Below are 20,039 nucleotides of genomic sequence, written 5' to 3' on the forward strand. Positions count from 1 at the left end.
AGCTTGTTCACAGCATCTGCAGTAAGCACAGCAGTAGCGAGAGCCGCGGTGGCAGTGGCCACCGCAACAGCAGAAGCTGCAATGGCTGCCACAATGGCTGCAGTTATACCAAAGTCTCTTTTGTTTCTTTGCAATAATACAGGCAAATTATCATCATCAATAACATTCTTGTAGGTGGTTGTTAAAGAAAAGGTAAAGGTTTTGTTAGAATTAATAAACTGAAGGGGTCAATGAGCCCTGACATCCAGTCCAAGCTAGTGAACTACTTTTTGTGGCTTTACTATGGGGCAACAATACCGGTTGTTGAGGAATAGAAGTATTGGCTCTCAATACCCTAGCAGGAAAAACACCATTGATTACAGTAGTATTACCATTTGAGCCCCGAGAACCATCACTATCAAACCAGCCCAAAGATTGATTGGTTAACATAATACAAGGTATGGAATCAGAGTAATTAACATGTACAGAGAAATACAATGTGTCAAATAATGAAACAGTAGAAAAGTTATCAATAGCTGCTACAGTATCCATAGGCAAGGTCGATCAATCCAAGGTAGCAGAGCCATTAGTAGTGAAGAAAAATGGAAGTACACCAGCCTGAGAAGTAATGGGCAATGGATATGGCCACGTCTTCACCACCGCCCAGAGGAGTCATTCTGCAGTCCAGATGACCTCATGTCCGATCACCATCAGGAGAAGCATCAAGAACCTCATCTTGTTCATCTTCATTCTTCCTTCCTGACGGAGCTTGAGGAACTTTCCGCACGAGGCGCTCTGGCACCCACAACGGTTCCGTTCGGTCCTGTGGGAAAACACAGACAGAACCTCGTGCCCATGCCAGCACGGGATCAGGCCCATACCATTGTCCAGAAAGTACATCTTTCCACTTAACATGCCCAAAGTTCGGGGCTGAGGGCGAACAGTGCCTAGTCGCAGCAGAGCGCCCTTGGATGTCCAGATTCAAAAAATTAATAGTGAATAGAGCCAGGGAGAGGCGCTCTTTCAGGGTGTGGCCTAAGCCAATTCCCCCTTTTTGTTTTATTAACATCTCTTTTAGAGTCTTATGAGCGCGCTCTACAATACCCTGACCTTGTGGATTGTAGGGTAAACCATGGACAAGCTGGATACCCATCTGGTTGCAAAAGGAAGAAAATTGTTGTCCAGTATACGCTGGACCATTGTCCGTCTTAATGGTCTGTGGTAATCCCCAGGCTGCCCAGGCTTCCAAGCAATGCGTGATAACATTTCCAGCCTTTTCACCAGACAAAGCAGAAGCATGGATAATGCCAGAACAAGTATCTACAGACACATGGACATATTTAAGTTTGCCAAAGTCGGAAACATGAGTGACATCCATTTGCCATATAGTTAAAGGCCGCAAACCACGAGGATTTACGCCCACAGAAGAGGGATGATGTAAAAATGATACAATTAGGACAATCCAATACAATCTGCCGAGCATCAGCATGGGAGATAGTAAAGCGCTTCTGAAGTGCTCGTGCATTAATATGAAATTTACTATGAAAGTTTCTAGCTTGATCTAAGGAGGAAACAGGGAACATTCAAGAAGGACGAGTAGCAAGATCAGCTTGGGCATTGCCAGCAGAAAGAGCACCCGGTAAACCTGTGTGGGCTCGAATATGCAAGGGGTAAAAACAGGCGGAATGATTCCAAATCAATGTTTGAAGATGGAGAAAAAGGGAAGACATTACTCCTGATGTGTGTATGGGACCCACTGCTTCCAACACCTTTAAAGCTTGAACTACATAAACATAATCTGAGATTAAATTAAAAGGAAACGGACATTGTTCAAATACTTTTATGACAATTTGCAGCTCCACCCATTGTGGATTGCCAGGAGCAAACTGATGTTGGATAGGAGGTTGATCATTTACCACATAGGCTCCAATACCAGTCTTAGATCCATCTGTAAAGATATTTGCAGCTCCTGGGATAGGCATAGAAGAAGTGATTTTAGGGAAAATGATAGGATGTTCCTTAATAAATGTAATAAGAGGATGTGAAGGATAGTGATTATCTATCTCTCCTGGAAAAGAGCATCGTAATATAGCCCAATTATCCAGGTTAGCACACAAAACTTGAATTTGTTGACACGTATAAGGGACAATCACAGACGTTGGAGGAAAACCAAAAAATTGTATACTTTGTTGTATCCCTAACATAGCTAAGGAAGCAATTGCATCAGGATAATACTCAAGGGATTTTCCAGGGGATATACGTGGATGTATCCACAACAAAGGACCATCTTGCCACAAAACTCCAGTAGGTTGCTGTACAGTGGCGAGCACACATAATTGAAGAGGCTTATCCTCTTGAAGCCTGCAAAGGCTAGCATGTTGTATAGCCTCTTCCACTTTAAGCTATGCTGACCTGGCTTCCTCAGTAAGATGTTGAGGGGAAGTAAGATCTGAATCACCTTTAAGAATTTCATACAAGGGTTTTAATTCAACATTGGGAAAATGCAAGTAACCCCTAATCCAATTTATGTCACCCAGTAATTTCTGAAAATCATTTAACGTATATAAATTATCAGTCCTAAGAGTTACCTTTTGGGGTGTAATAGTTTCACAAGAGATACTAGCACCAAGATAATCAATAGAGTCTCCTGTCTGTACTTTATCAGGTGAAATAAGCAAACCCTTTGATTGTAGTAAATGTACTAAATCAGTGTAAGCTGCCTCCAACATAGGGAGTAACAGCTGCCTTACATTCTTTAGTACATTGCTCAAAAACAAGCTGCTTAATCAGAGGCATGGCTCTATCAGGATCACCAAAGATTTTTCCCACAGCATCCACCATCCTAGCAACAAAGTTTGAGAAAGGTTCTGTAGGGCCCTGTATAATTTTAGTCAGATTGCCAGACACTTCTCCTCTATTTGGGAGTGACTTCCATGCACAGATACAAATGTTATTAATCTGTTCATATACTTCAGGAGGATATCCCGTCTGTTGATTGGCAAACCTGCCCTGCCCTAAAAGCATATCCTTATCCCAGGCGGGGCGTCCCGCCGCATGATTTTGGGCGGCCTGCTCTACCACGCCCTCTAGCACAAATGCTCTCCAGTCCAAATATTTGACTGGGGAGACACAAGCGCACACCAGACTAGCCCAATCTGAGGGGGTCATGCAAAATCTGGTAAGCCCTTCTACCTGAGTAAGAGTGAAGGCAGCATCTACACCATAAGTGCGAACGGATTCTGCCAAGGTTTTAATTATTTTAAAATCTAAAGGCTCATGGTATCTTCCCCTATTAGTGTCCTGAAAAACCGGGTATGCTAGTCCCATGTCTGTATTAACTGTTCTCCAAACTTGTGTATGAAAAGTTCTCCCGGAGCTTTGGACTCCCCTCATATGAGGGCAGTGCAACAGGCACTGCATCTTCTTCCAAATTCTCAACTTCCTCCTCAGAATTAGATTTATCAAAATTAGATTTATCCCCCTTCTCACGGTAGGCTTTCATGCTTTGTGTCTCCCTTTTTTTCCTTTTCATTTTTATCTTATGTAATTGCTGCAACAATATATCAAGGTCCTCAGAACTTTCTGAGCCGCTTGTGTCCTCAGGTGTTTTTAGTTTGGTCAAGTCTGGATAGAGCCTTCTCCTATTTTTATTTTCAGGCTTTTTTGCCTTTTCACCACTCTTACTCTTAATACTCTCTGCCACTTTGCTATATGACCCCTCAAATTTTTCCTCATGTAGTTGTTCAAGAATGGCCTGACCATCACCCACAGCTTCCTGGCATTTACCGTCTGCTATACATTCTCTAACCAATTTCCAACGTGGTATAACGCCACCCTCTAAAGTACCTTGCTCATTAGTGAAATCCAGATCTCTCCCTAATTTGTCCCAGCTGGGAATCATAAGACTCCCCGAAAAAACAAACCAAGGAGCCGCTATATCAGCTTCTCTTAAAAACATCCGCAAAGTACTCTGCTCCACCCCAAGTCCTTTTGAACGTAGCAGCCCATCCAGGGCCAAAAAAATTGGGCTTGAAGAAGTAACACCCATAATGTTTTCAAAACTATGAAGAAAGTGAAAGTACAAAAGCCCCGCTCTCTCTTTATCTACAGAGGAGCGTCCTATTTTATTATTTTCTCCCCGCTCTCTCTTTATTTACAGAGGAGCATCCCATTCTATTATTTTCCCTGCTCTCTCTTTATTTACAGAGGAGCGTCCCACTATTTGCTTGCGGATTCCCACTTTACCTGGGAACTTACCGGTGCACCACCCTGACTGCTGAAAGTTCTGGATCCTGGGTTCGAGGAATATTCTTCCCCGTATGGGCCACCAATTGTCATGACCCCTTGCCGGCAAAGGAAACATGACACAGGATTCTTCTTTCAGCAGTTTACTCAGGACCTTTGAATCATGATGAGAAAATAGGAACAAGAAAGGAAAGAGCGCGAGCGGTCAGTCTGCCCTAGCTTAAGTACCCAGCCTCACCAATGAACTAGCACCACGTGGAGAAGTCTAATAGGTACAGCGCAGTGGAAGCAGGCCAGAGCCCAGCCCCACAGCCTTACAAGGAGTTGTTTACTTCTAACAACTCTAACCGCTAAGTCATCAGAAGCAGGAGGCCAGCGCCATTTTCAGGGTGCGGTCGCCGGCTCCCAACACAGGTTAATTAAGAATTTGGGCTTTCAGTCCCAAAAAGCCAAGTCCAAATAATCTCTCTGATATGTGGATGCTAACACACAATAAGGGTACAGGGGTTAAAACAGACAAAGGGGAATGAAGGTAAGAGAGGAGGATGGGAATAGGAAAGATAGTAGAGTAGATCAGACATAACTTTCTTATGTTCATATATGAATATATGACCAGTTTAACTCCACATCACATACAACCACAAGAATGGAATTCTAATTAGAATAAGTTATACTCCATGAATGTACACTATGTCAAAATACACTCTAATGTCATGTATATCTAAAAAGAACATTTTTTAAGTTTAGATAAATAATACCTTCACATAGATTTGAAATACTGATTGGGTTGGTGAACTTTGAAATTCTTTTCGTTCACTTCAAATGTGGACAATAACACATAACATCTATTAATGTAGAAGAAAATTTAATGTCAGTTTGGTTTTTTTTTTTTTTTTGGTTTAGATCACCTGTAGGTGCACTGTTCTCACTGCCTAGTTCAGCTTAAGAAGACAATAATGTTGGTAGCTTCTATGTTGTTTGTTAAGATTTTAATTAAATTAAGTAGTATTACTTTTTGTCTGGTTACATGAAAACCCATTGGATGTACATATCATTTCTCCTTTGTTTCATATAATTATTTTCTTTTATTAATATAGCTATTATTAAAACTTGGAAAAAATCAAGGCTTTAATTTAACTTGACTATTTAAAGGCAACTAAATTTTATGTTTAATTGAAGGCTAAAACCTTTCTTTATAAAAGAATGTTATCAAAAATGTATAGAAGAAAGGGTAGAAGTAGAAAGCTCACCCCCTGGGAAAATTTTAATAGACCTGCAGTTAGATAGCTTTAGGATATTGTGATTACTTTCTTGGGTGACATAATAACATTGTTCTATGCAGGTGAGTGTTCTTATTTTTAGAAGATGCATGTTAAGCTATTTAAGGATGAAGGGCCAAAAATTGGTTATATGTTTTTATATTTTATGTATATTTTAAGGTCATTAATAAGCTAGTCAGCTTCTAAGTTTCAAAACCAATCTTTTTACATTTAATACTAGATTTATAATGAGGGCTATAAAATATTCTTATTTCCTTAGATGGAAAAATATTCCTGCAAAAAATTTTTTAACTAAGAAAAGTACCAGTATATAAGCTGTAAATGACTTGATCTATTGTGCTCACTCATTAAATTACAATGCAAAAACTAATCAAATTAACACTTGGATAATTTATTATGTAAATACTATGTAAGTTTTTATGTTTTCCACTTTAATTTTTTCTTGTATACAGATTATTTGCTTTCCTTTTGCAGACAATCTGAACAAATAAAGATGATTATCTCCTTCCAAACAAGAATAAATGTCTATTTTTGACAACATTTCTACCTGTTTCAACCTGCTCTGTGCACTGAACTCTCAGCTACTTTCCCATGTGATTACCTATAAAGATAGATATTTTCAAGTTTCTTTTTTTAAAAGAAGGTAAAAGGTGAAGCTGCTTATTTCTCTTTCATGTAACACAGTCATTCTTCAATTAAGACATACATAATTATCATAAACAAAAGAAATACAAATTACAATGATAACCTACCATTACATTTTACTTACTACTCAATAGGTACTCTCCTCTGAGGACAGGCCTAAGGAGGCATCAGTAAGTATTTGTTGAATAAATGACCATATGAACAAAGAGCTGAAAATATAAAAAGCTGTCTTTTTTATCTCTATTTATAAAGAACTACCCTACAAATTTTAAAACCATAATGATAGGAATGGATTTTTTAGTTATTTAGTATTTTCATTTGAAAAGAAAAAAAAACAAATGTGAAAACTCTACACAAGATGACTCACAGTCCTCACAAGGTACCATTTTAAAATGAAACTTAAATTGGGTTAAATAAATAAAACATTAATAATGGAAGAATTCACTAAACTCAAAAATCTCCAGGCCACCACCAACTTCTATCAATTAATGACAGGTAAATATCAATGTAATAAAAATTGATGAGGGCGGCCTCCCAGGTATGCAAAGTTCTACATAGGTATTGAGCATGTTTGGTACATAAATATTGTTTTTAATTTCTTATGTTAGTTGATTATTTTGACTTTCAAAGAGAAAAACAGAGGTAGGAAATGAAGATCCAGTGATACAGACGGTGTCGAATAACAGGATCTGCTGTTCTGGCCTCTGACTTTTAACACAGAATGTTGAACTCTTGGCAAGGGAAACAGGTTTTTCTGAACAACAAATGTAATAATAATAATAAGATGATGAAGACAAAGACAAAAAGCAACTATCGTGAAACATGAAAACTTGAGAACCTTTTATACTAATACCATAGCATGGGAATAATAATTAATATGATAAAGAACCAAGTGTATGACCATGAATGGAGATGGAGAAGGAAAAGTCAGTTGATATTTAGTAGGGTACTACAGAAAGGGTTTCACAATAGGAGAAAAGTTCAAATTCATGACCCCTAAGCACTCTACTCTAAAACAAACTTATTTAATTTAAAAATCATCTCTCAGTACATGTGGGTAGAGAGACAAAAAGACTAGGATTATTCTTACATTGTTCACTTTCACTCTGCATTCTTAACTTCTATCTAATCCAGGATCTCAAATTAATTGAGTAAAAAGCTCCCAAAGGTAATAGTAGTTTGGCACCTCCATTATTCCCCTCTTCCAACACAATGCTGCAGAACAGAAACAAGGAGTCCAAACACTCAATTTTATGAACCCTTAAATATTTGCTTTTGGTTCCCAAATGATTTTGACGTTTAGATGATGGTACTCCATGGATGTTTTCTGCCCAGTGGGATAATGCATAATGGCATTGAAGGCTTTTCTTTCAACAGTTAAGACCAAATAGAATGTTTATAATAATCAAAAGGGTAGTACCCATAACTCTATTGATGGTCATTAATTCTTTTACTTGAAATTCTTCAAAGTGTAAAATGTAGGGCTGGGGTTTTGGAGCAGCTGTAGGGCACTCGCTTAGCATGTGCAAGGTCCTGGGTTTGGTCCTCAGCACCACATAAAAGTAAATAAATAAAATAAAGGTATTATGTCCAACTACAACTAAAAAAAATACTAAAAAAGAAGGAGCATCCCTGTTGGAGAGATGGTGTGAATGAGTGTGCAGTTACAGAGCTTCCTGAGCAAATTCAGAGGCAGGAGGACCAGCCAGAAAATCCTAACAATAATTTCAGATATTAAATAATGAGGGTTCAGCCTGGATTGGAAATAAGGAGTAAAATTAGATTTCATGAGAAAAAATTAAGAATGTTTGGTAATGGAGTGGTTATACAATGAGATAATTCCAACTATCTTAGCTTGCAAGTGCTAATGAGACAAATCATTATCATTCATTTTTATGTGTGCAACATTAATGTGTAAACACAGTTTCTTCTTTTCCTCTTGCACTGCCATGTGTTTTTACTCACCAGGATTATTTCATTAATATTATATAAGTAAGGGGCTGGGGTTGTCGCTCAGTGGTAGAGCGCTCACTAGCACATTCAGGGTGCTAGGTTCAATACTCAGCACCACATAAAAATAAAATAAAGGTATTGTGTCCAACTACAACTAAAACAAAACAAAAACAAACAAACTATATCTATATCTATCTATCTATCTATATATATATATAACCTTCTTGCCACCAACATTGCTACTTGCATTCCCTTCCCCCAAATGACCTATCTCAAATCCATGGTCACAAAAATCATAATTCTTTTACTTGAAATTCTTCAAAAACTTTTAAATGTTTTTTTTGTTTAAAAATACAAGTTAGCAAAACATGATTTATTTTTTGTACTGGGGATTGAATTCAGGGATACTCAACTGCTGAGCCATATCCCAGCCCTATTTTGTATTTTATTCAGAGACAGGTCTCACTGAGTTGCTTAGTGTCTCGCTGCTATTGAGGCTGGCTTTGAACTCAAGATCCTCTTATCTCAGCCTCCCTAGCTGCTGGGATTACAGGCATGGGCCACCTTCCTGGCTCTTATATTGTACGCTTGTTTTTTTTTTTTTTTTTTTTAGCATTTCAGAAAATTCAACTAACTGTAAAATGGATTAAATAAAGGGAGCAATTCATAAGGTACTTTGACTTTGGAATGTATACCTTGAATTTTTTCATAGTAGTTTGATTTTTAATATAAATAGATTCTGGTTTGATAAAATTAAGCTTAGTATGTATTGTTTTTTTCTCTAATGTGTGATGACAAAAGGGGTCAGCATACTGAGCAGTAAAAAAAATTCTTAAGTTATCAAATACACTGTGTTGTTATTTAGCTAATGAAACAACAAAATTCCCCCAGAAGTTCTCATATTATGAATGTAAATTTAGTTTCTTCTAATCTCATATTGCAAAGCTCAATTATCTGTGTTTTAGAGCAATGCTTTTTTACCTCCTAAGAGAATTATATGAAAAAAAGGCAAGTTACTCAAAAGAAATATGCCCATATTTGCAAGACAAAATTTTTCACACTTAAAGTTCTAAATATCATATGTCTTAAAATCTACAGTTATAATTAATAGGATATATTTGGTTCTGTTATGTTTCATCAACTTAAATCCAAAAAAAATTACTAATTTAATAATAGGGTATATAGTTTCTGGCAATTTTTAATTATAAAAAAAGATTATATATATTATATAATATATATATTATAAATAAAAATATATGTATTATATATATATATTTATTTATTAAAGGAAATGATCAATTTCATGGTAAAATTTAAAAACTTGCCCCAATAACTAATACAGAAGTTATTTGAGTGGGAATTCTTGGGTTAAAGGAAAATGTGCACTTCAAATTTTGGTATATATTCTAAAACTTCTCTGCAGAACGGTTATGACAATTTTCTATTACAATTATCAGAGCATTGCAATTTCATTTTTTAATACTGTCAACATTAGGTTTTCTCATTCTCTTTATTCTTTTTATGTGATATGCACTCACACAAATGTACTTTATGTATTCTTTGGATTACTATATTGACATGAAATGCCATCTCAAGTGTATGGGATGTCATATTTTATAAACAGCCTACATTTGTCTTTTCCCATTTTTTAAAGCTGTTTATTTGTTTTTCTTGAACTTTAGGAGCTCGGTATATGATTAACTTCTCATGAGCTGTTCAGAAACCCAAAGGAACATCACCAAAATACTGTTTTCTACCAACTGGCAACAGTTTTGCCTCATAAAGAGAGCCCTTTGCCAGCTTGGGAATTCTGGTCCTGTTTCCAAATTTCAGACGTGAAATCAAATTTTTCAGATAAGGTATTCTGGTGAATATGATTGATATTGGTGGAAGTCAGGGAAGAAATTCAATATTTTATAATCATGTTTCATTTTTTTATCTTTCCTGGTTTCCCTTTTTTTATTAGTTGCTCAAGACAATACAATGATCTTGACATATCATACATTTGATTCATTTTGCCACATGTACAGATTGCAGGATCACATTGGTTATACATCCATGTGTATACATACACCAATCCTAGTGTCAGTTGTATTCTTCTGGCCTCCCTATCCCCCCTCCCCTCCCCTCCACTCCCATCACAATTCTCTACCCATTCTACTGTGACACTTATCTCTTTCTTTTTTTTTCTTCCCTTCCCCCTCACACCATCATATATGTATTTTGTAAACCCATGAGGGTCTCCTTCCATCTTCCATGCAATGCCCCTTCTCCCTCCCTCCTCTTTTCCTTGTTTTGTGGTAATCTTCTTCTCATGCTCTTCCTTCCTACTCTATTTTGAATCACCTCCCTTATATCAGAGAAGACAATCGGCATTTGTTTTTTAGGGATTGGTTAACTTCACTTAGCATAATTTGCTCTAGTGCCATCCATTTACCTGCAAATGCCATAATTTTTTAAAAAATTTTAATGCTGAGTAATATTCCATTGTGTATAAATGCCACATTTTTTAATCCATTCATCTGTTGAAGGGCATCTGGGTTGGTTCCACAATCTAGCTATTACGAATAGTGCTGGTATGAATATTGATGTAGCTATGTCCCTGTAGTATGCACTTTTTAGGTCTTTTGGTTATAGTCCAAGAAGGGGAATAGCTGGGTCAAATGGGGTTCCATTCCCAGATTTTCAAGGAATCTCAATACTGCCCTCCAAATTGGCTGCACCAGTTTGCAGTCCCACCAGCAATGTACAAGTGTACCTTTTTCCCCACATCCTCACCAGCACTTGTTATTCTTTCATAATGGCTGCCTTTCTTACTGGAGTGAGATGGAATCTTAGAGTGGTTTTATTTTGCATTTCTCGGATAGCTAGAGATGGTGAGCATTTTTTTGTGTACTTGTTGATTGATTATATATCCTCCTCTGTGAAGTGTCTGTTTAGATCTTTGGCCCATTTGTTGATTGGGTTATTTTGTTGTTGTTGTTTAACTTTTTGAGTTCTTTGTATACTCTGGAGATTAGTGCTCTATCTATTAGTGAGAGGTAAAAATTTGTTCCCAGGATGTAGGCTCCCTATTTACCACACTTATTATTTCTCTTGCTGAGAAAAAACTTTTTAGTTTGAATACGTTCCATTTGTTGATTCTTGATTTTAACTCTTGTGCTATAGATGTCCTATTAAGAAATTTGGAGCCTGACACTATGAGATGGAGATTAGGGCCAACTTTTTCTTCTATTAGATGCAGAGTCTCTTGTTTGATTCCTAGCTCCTTGATCCATTTTGAGTTAACTTTTGTGCATGGTAACAGAAAGGGATTCAATTTCATTTTGCTGCATATAGATTTTCCCAGCACCATTTGTTGAAGATGCTATCCTTTCTCCATTGCATGCTTTTAGCACCTTTGTCTAATATAAGGTAGTTGTAATTTTGTGGATTGGTCTCTGTCCTCTATTCTGTACCATTGGTCTACCTGCCTGTTTTGGAACCAGTACCATGCTGTTTTTGTTACTATTGCTCTATAGTATAGTTTGAAATCTAGTATCTATCACTATACCACCTGTTTAACTCTTCCTGCTTAGGATTGCTTAACTATTATGGGTCTTTTATTTCTCCAGATGAATTTCATGATTGCTTTTTCTATTTCTGCGAGGAGTACCATTGGGATTTTGATTTGCATTGCATTAAATCTATAGAGTACTTTTGGTAGTATGGCCATTTTAATGATATAAATTCTGCCTATCCATGAACAAGGTATATCTTTCCATCTTCTAAGGTCTTCTTCTATTTCTCTCTTTAGTGTTCTGTAGTTTTCATTGTAAAGGTCTTTCACCTCTTTTGTTAGGTTGATTCCCAAATATTTTATTATTTTTTTGAGGATATTGTGAATGGGGTGGTTGTCCTGATTTCCCTTTCAGAGGGTTTGTTACTGATATACAGGAATGCCTTAGACTTATGTGTGTTGATTTTATATCCTGCTACTTTGCTGAATTCATTTACTGTTCTAGAAGTTTTTTGGTAGAACCTTTTGGGTCCATTAGGTATAGGATCATGTCATCCACAAATAGTGCTAATTTCAGTTCTTCTTTTCCTATTTTTATTCCTTTAATTTCTATCATCTGTCTTATTGCTATGGCCAAGTTTTCGAGAAGTATGTTGAATAGGAGTGGTGAGAGAGGGCAGATTTTAGAAGGAATGCCTTCAATTTTTTCTCATTTAGAATGATGCTAGCCTGAGGCTTAGCATAAATATCTATTACAATGTTAAGGTAAGTTCCTGTTATCCCTAGTTTTTCTAATGTTGTGAACATAAAGGGATGCTGTATTTTGTTGAATGCTTTTTCTTGGTCTATCAAGATGATCATATGGTTGTTATCTTTAAGTCTATTGATGTGGTGTATTACATTTATTGATTTCCATATATTGAACCAGCCTTGGGATAAATCCTACTTGATCATGGTGTACAATCTTTTTGATATATTTTTGTATCCAATTTGCCAGAATTTTATTTAGGATTTTAACATCTATGTTCATTAGAGATATTGGTCTGCAGTGTTCTTTCTTTGAAGTGTCCTTATCTGGTTTAGGAATCAGGGTGATGTTGGCCTCGTAGAATGAATTTGGAAGTACTCCCTCTTTTTCTATTTCGTGAAATAGCTTGAGAAGTATTGGTATTAGTTCTTCTTTAAAGGTTTTGTAAAACTCTGCTGTATACCCATCCGGGCTTTTCTTGGTTGGTATTCTTTTGATGGCTTCTTCTATTTCCTCAATTGATATTGGTCTGTTTAAGTTGTGTATAACCTCTTGACTCAATCTGGGCAGATCATATGACTTAAGAAATTTATCGATGCCTTCACTATCTTCTATTTTATTGGAATATAAGATTTCAAAATAATTTCTAATTATCTTCTGTATTTCTGTAGTGTCTGTTGTGATATTTCCTTTTTCATCCCATATGTTAGTAATTTGAGTTCTCTCTCTTCTTCTCTTCATTAGCATGACTAAGGGTTTGTCGATCTTATTTATTTTTTCGAAGAACCAACTTTTAGTTTTGTCAATTTTTTCTTTTTTTTATGTGATAGAAATTTTATTTAAAATTCCTTTTCAAATCCAGCCAAGTATACTTTACAAATATCATATTCTTTATTTTATCTCTTTAAGCAGCATCACATTTCATGTTTTTATTTACTGATGATTCGATTTTACTGATGATTTTTACTTTAGATTATAAAGGTGCTGTTAAATTTAACAACTTGATCATGACAACCTATATTCTCCTGTGTTTTGTAATTTGGGTCTTTTATGGTGGAAAGGAGGGAAAGCTTTGTTTAAGGAAGACTGTGGGGACTGGACTGAGGGTGTGTCTCAGAAGAAATTTTATGCTTTCTTCTGCCATGAGCAATTAGTAGACTGGATAACTTGGTTACTTTCACATTGATATACTAGCTATTATATTCCCAGACCATACAAGAGTGTACATTTGATTTAAAATCTGCTAAAGAACATACCTCTGGTTTTAAACTCTTAAAGGAGATTGCTTCCTTCAGAGTCCAGGCCAAAAGGGACAAGCTTCTCTGCTCTTCTCCATAAACTGGCAGATGATTATTCTTTACAGATCTTGCTCTTGTCAAGTCTGTGGCTCTTTGTTGGCCCTGGTCCTATGCAGACAATGCAGCTGATTTTGCAGCTTGCACTGTTCCAATAGTTTTCTCTTATCCCTGTTTAAGAACAGTCAAAACCTAAGCCCCTTCTATAGCCTACCACTGTGGTTTTCTCTTTCTTTGTATTTTTTTCCATAGGAAGTTTTCTAATTTTCCTGAGTGCTTAGATATGGATTTAAAACTATGTTTGTTACATTTTCTTTCCATTAGGATGATTATTACTTTAAAAAAACAGAAATAAATGCTGGGAAAGTTGTGGAAAAATTAAACTCTATGCATTGCTCATAGGACTATAACATGGTGAAATTGCTACAGGAAACAGTACAGAAATTCCTCAAAATATGAAACATAGAATTACATATGATCTGTCAGTTACATAGAAGATGGAAGGAGAACCTCATTGTTTTACAGAATACATATATGATGTTGTAATGAGAAAAATTTAAAAAAATTGTGTCACATTAGATTGGATAGAGAGAAAGGATGGGAGAGGAGGGAAGGAGTAGGGAGGATAGGAAAGGCAGCAGAATAGAATAGACAATTTTTTCAATTGATTCTTTTATTTCAATTTCATTGATTTCAGCTCTGATTTTAATTATTTCTTGTCTTCTACTGCATTTGCTGTTGTTTTGCTCTTCTTTTTCAAGGGCTTTGAGATGAATTGTGAGATCATTTATTTGTTGTTTTTTCTTTTTCTTTTTCTTTTCCTTTTTTTTTTTTTTTAGGAATGAGCTCCAAGCAATGAATGTTCCTCTTAGAACAGATTTCATTGTGTCCTATAGATTCTGATATGTTGTGTCTGTATTTTCATTTATCTCAATGAATTTTTAAATTTCCTCCTTGATGTCTTCTATAACCCACTGATTTTTCAGTAACATATTGTTCATTCTCCAGGTGACGTAGGGTTTTTTCCCTTCTTCTTTTATTGTTGATTTCCAGTTTCATTCCATTATGATCAGATAAGACGCATGGTCTTATCTCTACTCCTTTATAGTTACTAAGAGTTGCCCTATGGCATAATATATGGTCTATTTTTGAGAAGGAACTATGTGTTGCTGAGAAAAAAGTATATCCGCTTGCTGATGGTTGATATATCCTATATATGTCAGTTAAGTCTAGGTTATTAATTGTGTTATTGAGTTCTATAGTTTCTTTATTCAACTTTTGTTTGGAAGATCTGTTCAGTGGAGAGAGAGGTGTATTGAAGTCACCTGTAATTATTGTGTTGTGGTCAATTTGCCCCTTGAACTCTAAGAGAGTTTGTTTTATGAAAGTAGCAGTACCATTGTTTGGGACATATAAATTGATAATTGTTATGTCTTGTTGGTGAATGGTTCTCTTTGAAGTGTATAGTGTCCTTCTTTATTCCTTTTGATTAATTTAGGCTTGAAGTCGATTTTATTTTATATGAATATAGCCACCCCTGCTTGCTTCCATGGTCCATGTGAGTGGTATGATTTTTCCCAACCTTTCACCTTCAGCCTGTGTATGTCTTTTCCTATAAAATGAGTCTCCTGAAGGCAGCATATTGTTGGATCTGCTTTTTTAATCCAGGTTACTAGGCTATGTCACTTAATTGGTGAGTTTAAGCCATTAACGTTTAGGGTTACTATTGATATATGGTTTGTACTTCCAGTCATGTTTGTTTATTAATTTTATTATTTTTAAAATTTGGTTTGTTTTTCCTCTTTGATTAGTTGTTTTACCCCCCCCCCTTTACTGAGGTACTTCCCACTGTTGGTTTTGGTTGTTGTTTTTCATTTCCTCTTTGTGTAGTGTTTTGCCCAAAATGCTTTGCAGTGCTGGTTTTCTGGCTGTGAATTTTTTAACTTTGGTTTATCATGGAAGATTTTTATTTCATTGTCAAACCTGAAGCTTTGTTTTGCTGGATACAAAATTCTTGGTTGGCACCCATTATCTTTCAGCGTTTGAAAAACGTTGTTCCAGGATCATCTCGCTTTCAGCGTCTGTGATGAAAAATCAGCCATTAACCTAATTGGTTTTCCCCTAAATGTAATCTGCCTCTTTTCTCTTGTAGCTTTTAGTATTCTATCCTTGTTCTGTATGTTGGATATCTTCATAACAATGTGTCTGGAGTTGGTCTATTGTGATTCTGTATGTTTGGTGTTCTGTAATTCTTCTAGGGTTTGTAAATCCATTTCATTTTTCATGTCTGGAAAGTTTTCTAAAATTATTTCAATTAACAGATTGCTCATTCCTTTGGTTTGGACCTCTATACCCTCCTCTATCCCAATGATTCTTAAATTTGTTTTTTTTTATGATATCCCATATCTCTTGGATGTTTTGCTCATGATTTCTTACCAACCTTTCTGAGTTGACTAGACTCTTTTTGAGATGATATATTTTGTATTTGTTGTCTAATGTTCTGACTTCTACTTGGTCTACTCTACTGGTGATATTTTCATTTGATTTTTTAATTTGGTTTATACTTTCCTTCATTTATAGGATTTCTGTTTGTTTTTTTTATAACCTCTATATCCGTGTAGAGTTGTTCATTTTCTGTTTGATTTTGTTTGTGTAATTCATTGTCGAGGTGTTCTTTCATTGCTTGCATTTGCTGTCTAATGATCTCTTTAAGATTCCATTCCATCTGAGTCAGGTATGCCTTGAGTTCTTTATTTGACCATTTTTTCTGTTGCATCTAGCATCTCCTGTAAATTTAAGCTGTCCTGCATTGTTTGTGTTCCTTTTCTTCCTTTTTTCATGGTGCTCATGTTTCTTTCCAGCTTTGTTTGACTGCTGTGTTATTATTTTCTCCTATAAATTTGTTTTGGTTTTGTATAGCTCCAAGATCTCTCCTTTGTATTGGGAGACAATGTTTAGAGATGTTGGATTTAATTGTGATTTAAAGTAAATTCATTAGTTTCATTAAAGGCCTACAGATTTTGATGTCATATAGAGAACTGAGGTTTGAACTTAGGATTTTATGTTAAGGTCGGGAGATGTGATGGTATGGAGGTTAGTATACCTTAGCTTCTTTGGAGAGTTGCTCAAATGCAGGCAGATATTAACAAAAGAATAGACAGGAGTACTTAGGGTAGTTAAGGGCTTAGGTGGACTATAGACTGTCTCGTAACATTCATCTATTTGCACTTAGTAAATTACACATAATCAGAGTGGTCATGCTTGGGAGGAAAGATAGGGAAAAGGTAAGGAAGAAAACCAAGAAAGAGAGAGAGAGAGAGAGAGAGAGAGAGAGAGAGAGAGAGAGAGAAGAATGAAAGAGAAAAAATAGAAAAGAAAGTAGAAGAAATGATAAAAAATAATAATAAAATAAAGTAAAATAAAAATTACAATTAAGAAAAAATGCACTGTTAGGCTTCTATTTTCTTCACTTCCAGTAGGTAGAGCTGTGCTTTCAGGACCAAGATTTTGCCCTCTGGCTATAGGAAATAATCTGTATGAGGCAGGCCCCCCCTTCCTCTACCTGGTGTCTCTTCAATCCTGTTCACTTAGGGTTCCTGGCCTCTAGTCTCCTCACTTCTCCTGCCAGCCTGGCCTTCCCCAGTGTGGAACCTCTCCACAGTTCAAGCTACACTCTGGGCCTTCAGTTTCCTGGATGTGGAGCGTGGGAATTGGGAACTGGCCCCCTATTCTTTTTATTCCCTCCAATAGCCACTCCCTAAGAGCTGGCGAGACAGGTTTTGTTTTCGCCGCTGGTGGGAGGAGGGAGTTGGAGATCAGGTGTCTTTACCTTTCCCCATGCCTCTGATATTCACGCCCACTCTGATATTCATGCCCACGGAAAGCCGGGGAGAGATTTAATGTGATTTCCTCACTGTATGGGAGAGGGGCTGAGTGTCACACACCTGTTCTGTTGCTGAACTTGCTGCAATGGGATCTGATCTGTCAGAAGCTGGGGGTGGTGATGTCAGCTCCCCAATATGGTGGGCGCTAGCTTCCTCTGTGGGGTGTCCGGGGGTGTCCGGTGTGGAGGGCAGATCTGGACCCTTTCTCTCCCCCATCTCAATCCCAGAACTCAGCCTGGAGCACTGTGAGGGCACATTGGCAGGACCCCACAGAATCTGTAGCACCATTTCTCTGTGTTGTTCGGAGTGCATGCTCTGGCTGCAGGGTGGGCCGCTGATCAATCAGCCTGAATCTTGGGGTGCCCCGTTCACTCTTAATTGAGCTGCGATAACTGATCCTCGGGTGTTGAAATTCTTCCTCTAGATTTCAGTGCACTCCAATTTTGCTGGACATTCCTAACAAGATAGCAGTTCTAAACTCACTAATCACCTGTGCAGTGATGCGGTACACAGGAGTGTCGCACTCCATTCACCACCATCTTCTTCTTCCTTGCCTCATGTTTTATTTTTACATGGATAACATTTGGGCCACCCAAATCAGGCTTAGGTAATATAAGTAAGTCCCTTGTATTGAAGAATAGAGTCAATCCATGAAGTCCTACTGAAAGTAATTGCGAATAAAATCAAGAATATGAATAAGCTAATTTTCTTTCTTTTTTTCTTCCTTCCTTCCTTCCTTTATTGTTTTGGCTATTTATTTATTCATAAGCTCCTGGGGGTTTCCCCTGGTGGGATGGACCCATACCTAATTAGGGTTCCAGCAGCCATGCAGATCCAGGAGGAGGATCTGGCCAGACCTGAGCTCCATTGAGTCTGCTAATAGATGCATACAGTTCTGGACACTGCCTGAGCTCCGGAAGTGTCTGCCAGTGGACTGAGGCAGTTCTGGGTTAAGCCTCAAATCTGGTGAGGGTCTGCTGGTGGCTTGATGGACTCAGGCCTACCCTAGGTAAGGACTCCTATGCAGTTGGAATAGGCTGATCTGGGGTGAGCCCAAGCTCCAGAAGAGGTCAGCCAGTGGCGGGATGGTCCTGGGCTTACCCTGAGCATCAGCTCGGGAGAGTTCGGCCAGGCACATCAGATCTGGGTGTAAGCTCCCTCAGTGGTTGGCTGGTGGCGGAATGAACCTGTGAATATCCTGTGCCCGCACTTCCACTGCAGGTCGTCCTGGCAGATATGGGGCGATCTTGAGCTCTCAAAGATGTCTGGTGATGACGAGAAGCAGTCCTGGGCTGAGCCTAAGAACCACAGTCATCAGGTGGTGACACATAGAACCAGGGCCTTCCCTGCGACCTGGCTCCTGGGCAGAGCTTGAGCTCCAGTGGAGGTGTGCAGGTGATGGGATGGAACCAGTCCTACCCTTGCCAGGGTTCCCATGCAGGTCAGGGGGGCAATTCTGAGCCAAGCCTAAGCTCCACCTGCTATTTAGCAGTGGTGGGATGAACTCAGGCCTACTACCCTGTATCTGGACTCCCACAGGTGTACTGGGATAATCTGGGCTGAGCCCAAGCTCCAGCAGGTGTCAGCAAGTGAGCAGAGGCAGTCCTGGCCCAGACCTGATCTCCGGTGGGCATCTGACCATAGATAGAGGTGGAAATTGGGCCGAGTCTAAGCTCCAGTGGGGTTGAACACTGGTGGGATGGGAGTGTGCCTACCCATGCCTGGTCTCCCACTAAGTCCCACTAAGGTGGACTTAGGCTGATCTGAGAAGAGTCTGAGCTCCAGAAGGTGTCTGCCTGTGGAGGGAAACTGTACTATGTGTGGCCTGAGCTCTGCTAGGGGCCTTCTTGTGGCAGTTGGTCCCAGGCCTACCTTGGGCCAGACTCCCACACCTGTCAGCACTGCTGATCTGGGCTGGGGCTGAACTTTGGTGACTGTGGGTCAGTGGGTGGAGTCATTCATGGGCGGAGCCTGAGCTTTGGTGCCAGTCTCATGGTGACTGGATCCACTTGGGCTACCCTGGGCTTGAAATTCGTCTCCTTCCAGGACATGGAGTTGGATCTGGCAGAGCTGGAGCTCTGGTGGGGTTCTGCTGGTGGCAGGATGAAACAGGGCCTCCCCTTGCCAGGGCTCCCACACAGGTCAGGGAGGCCAATCTTGACCATGTTTGAGCTCCTCCTGTGGGCGGAGGTGGTCCTGTGTCTGGCCTGAGCGGTGCTTGGGGCCTGCTTGTGGCAGTTGGTCCCAGGCCTACCTTGGGCCAGGCTCCTGTGCCTGTCAGCAAGGCTGATCTGGACTGGGCCTGAACTTCAGTGACTATTAGTGGCCGGCCGGAGTCATTCCTGGGAGGAGCCTGAGCTCTGGTGCCAGTCTCATGGTGACTGGATGGACTTGGGCTGTCCTGTGCTCAGGCTTCATCTCCTGCCAGGTCATGGAGGTGGATCTTGGCAGAGCTGGAGCTCTGGTAGGGTTCTGGAGGTGGCGGAATGGAACAGGGCCTCCCCTTGCCCA

This window comes from Ictidomys tridecemlineatus, chromosome 10, assembly GCF_052094955.1.
Source record: "Ictidomys tridecemlineatus isolate mIctTri1 chromosome 10, mIctTri1.hap1, whole genome shotgun sequence".
NCBI classification, from domain to species: domain Eukaryota; kingdom Metazoa; phylum Chordata; class Mammalia; order Rodentia; family Sciuridae; genus Ictidomys; species Ictidomys tridecemlineatus.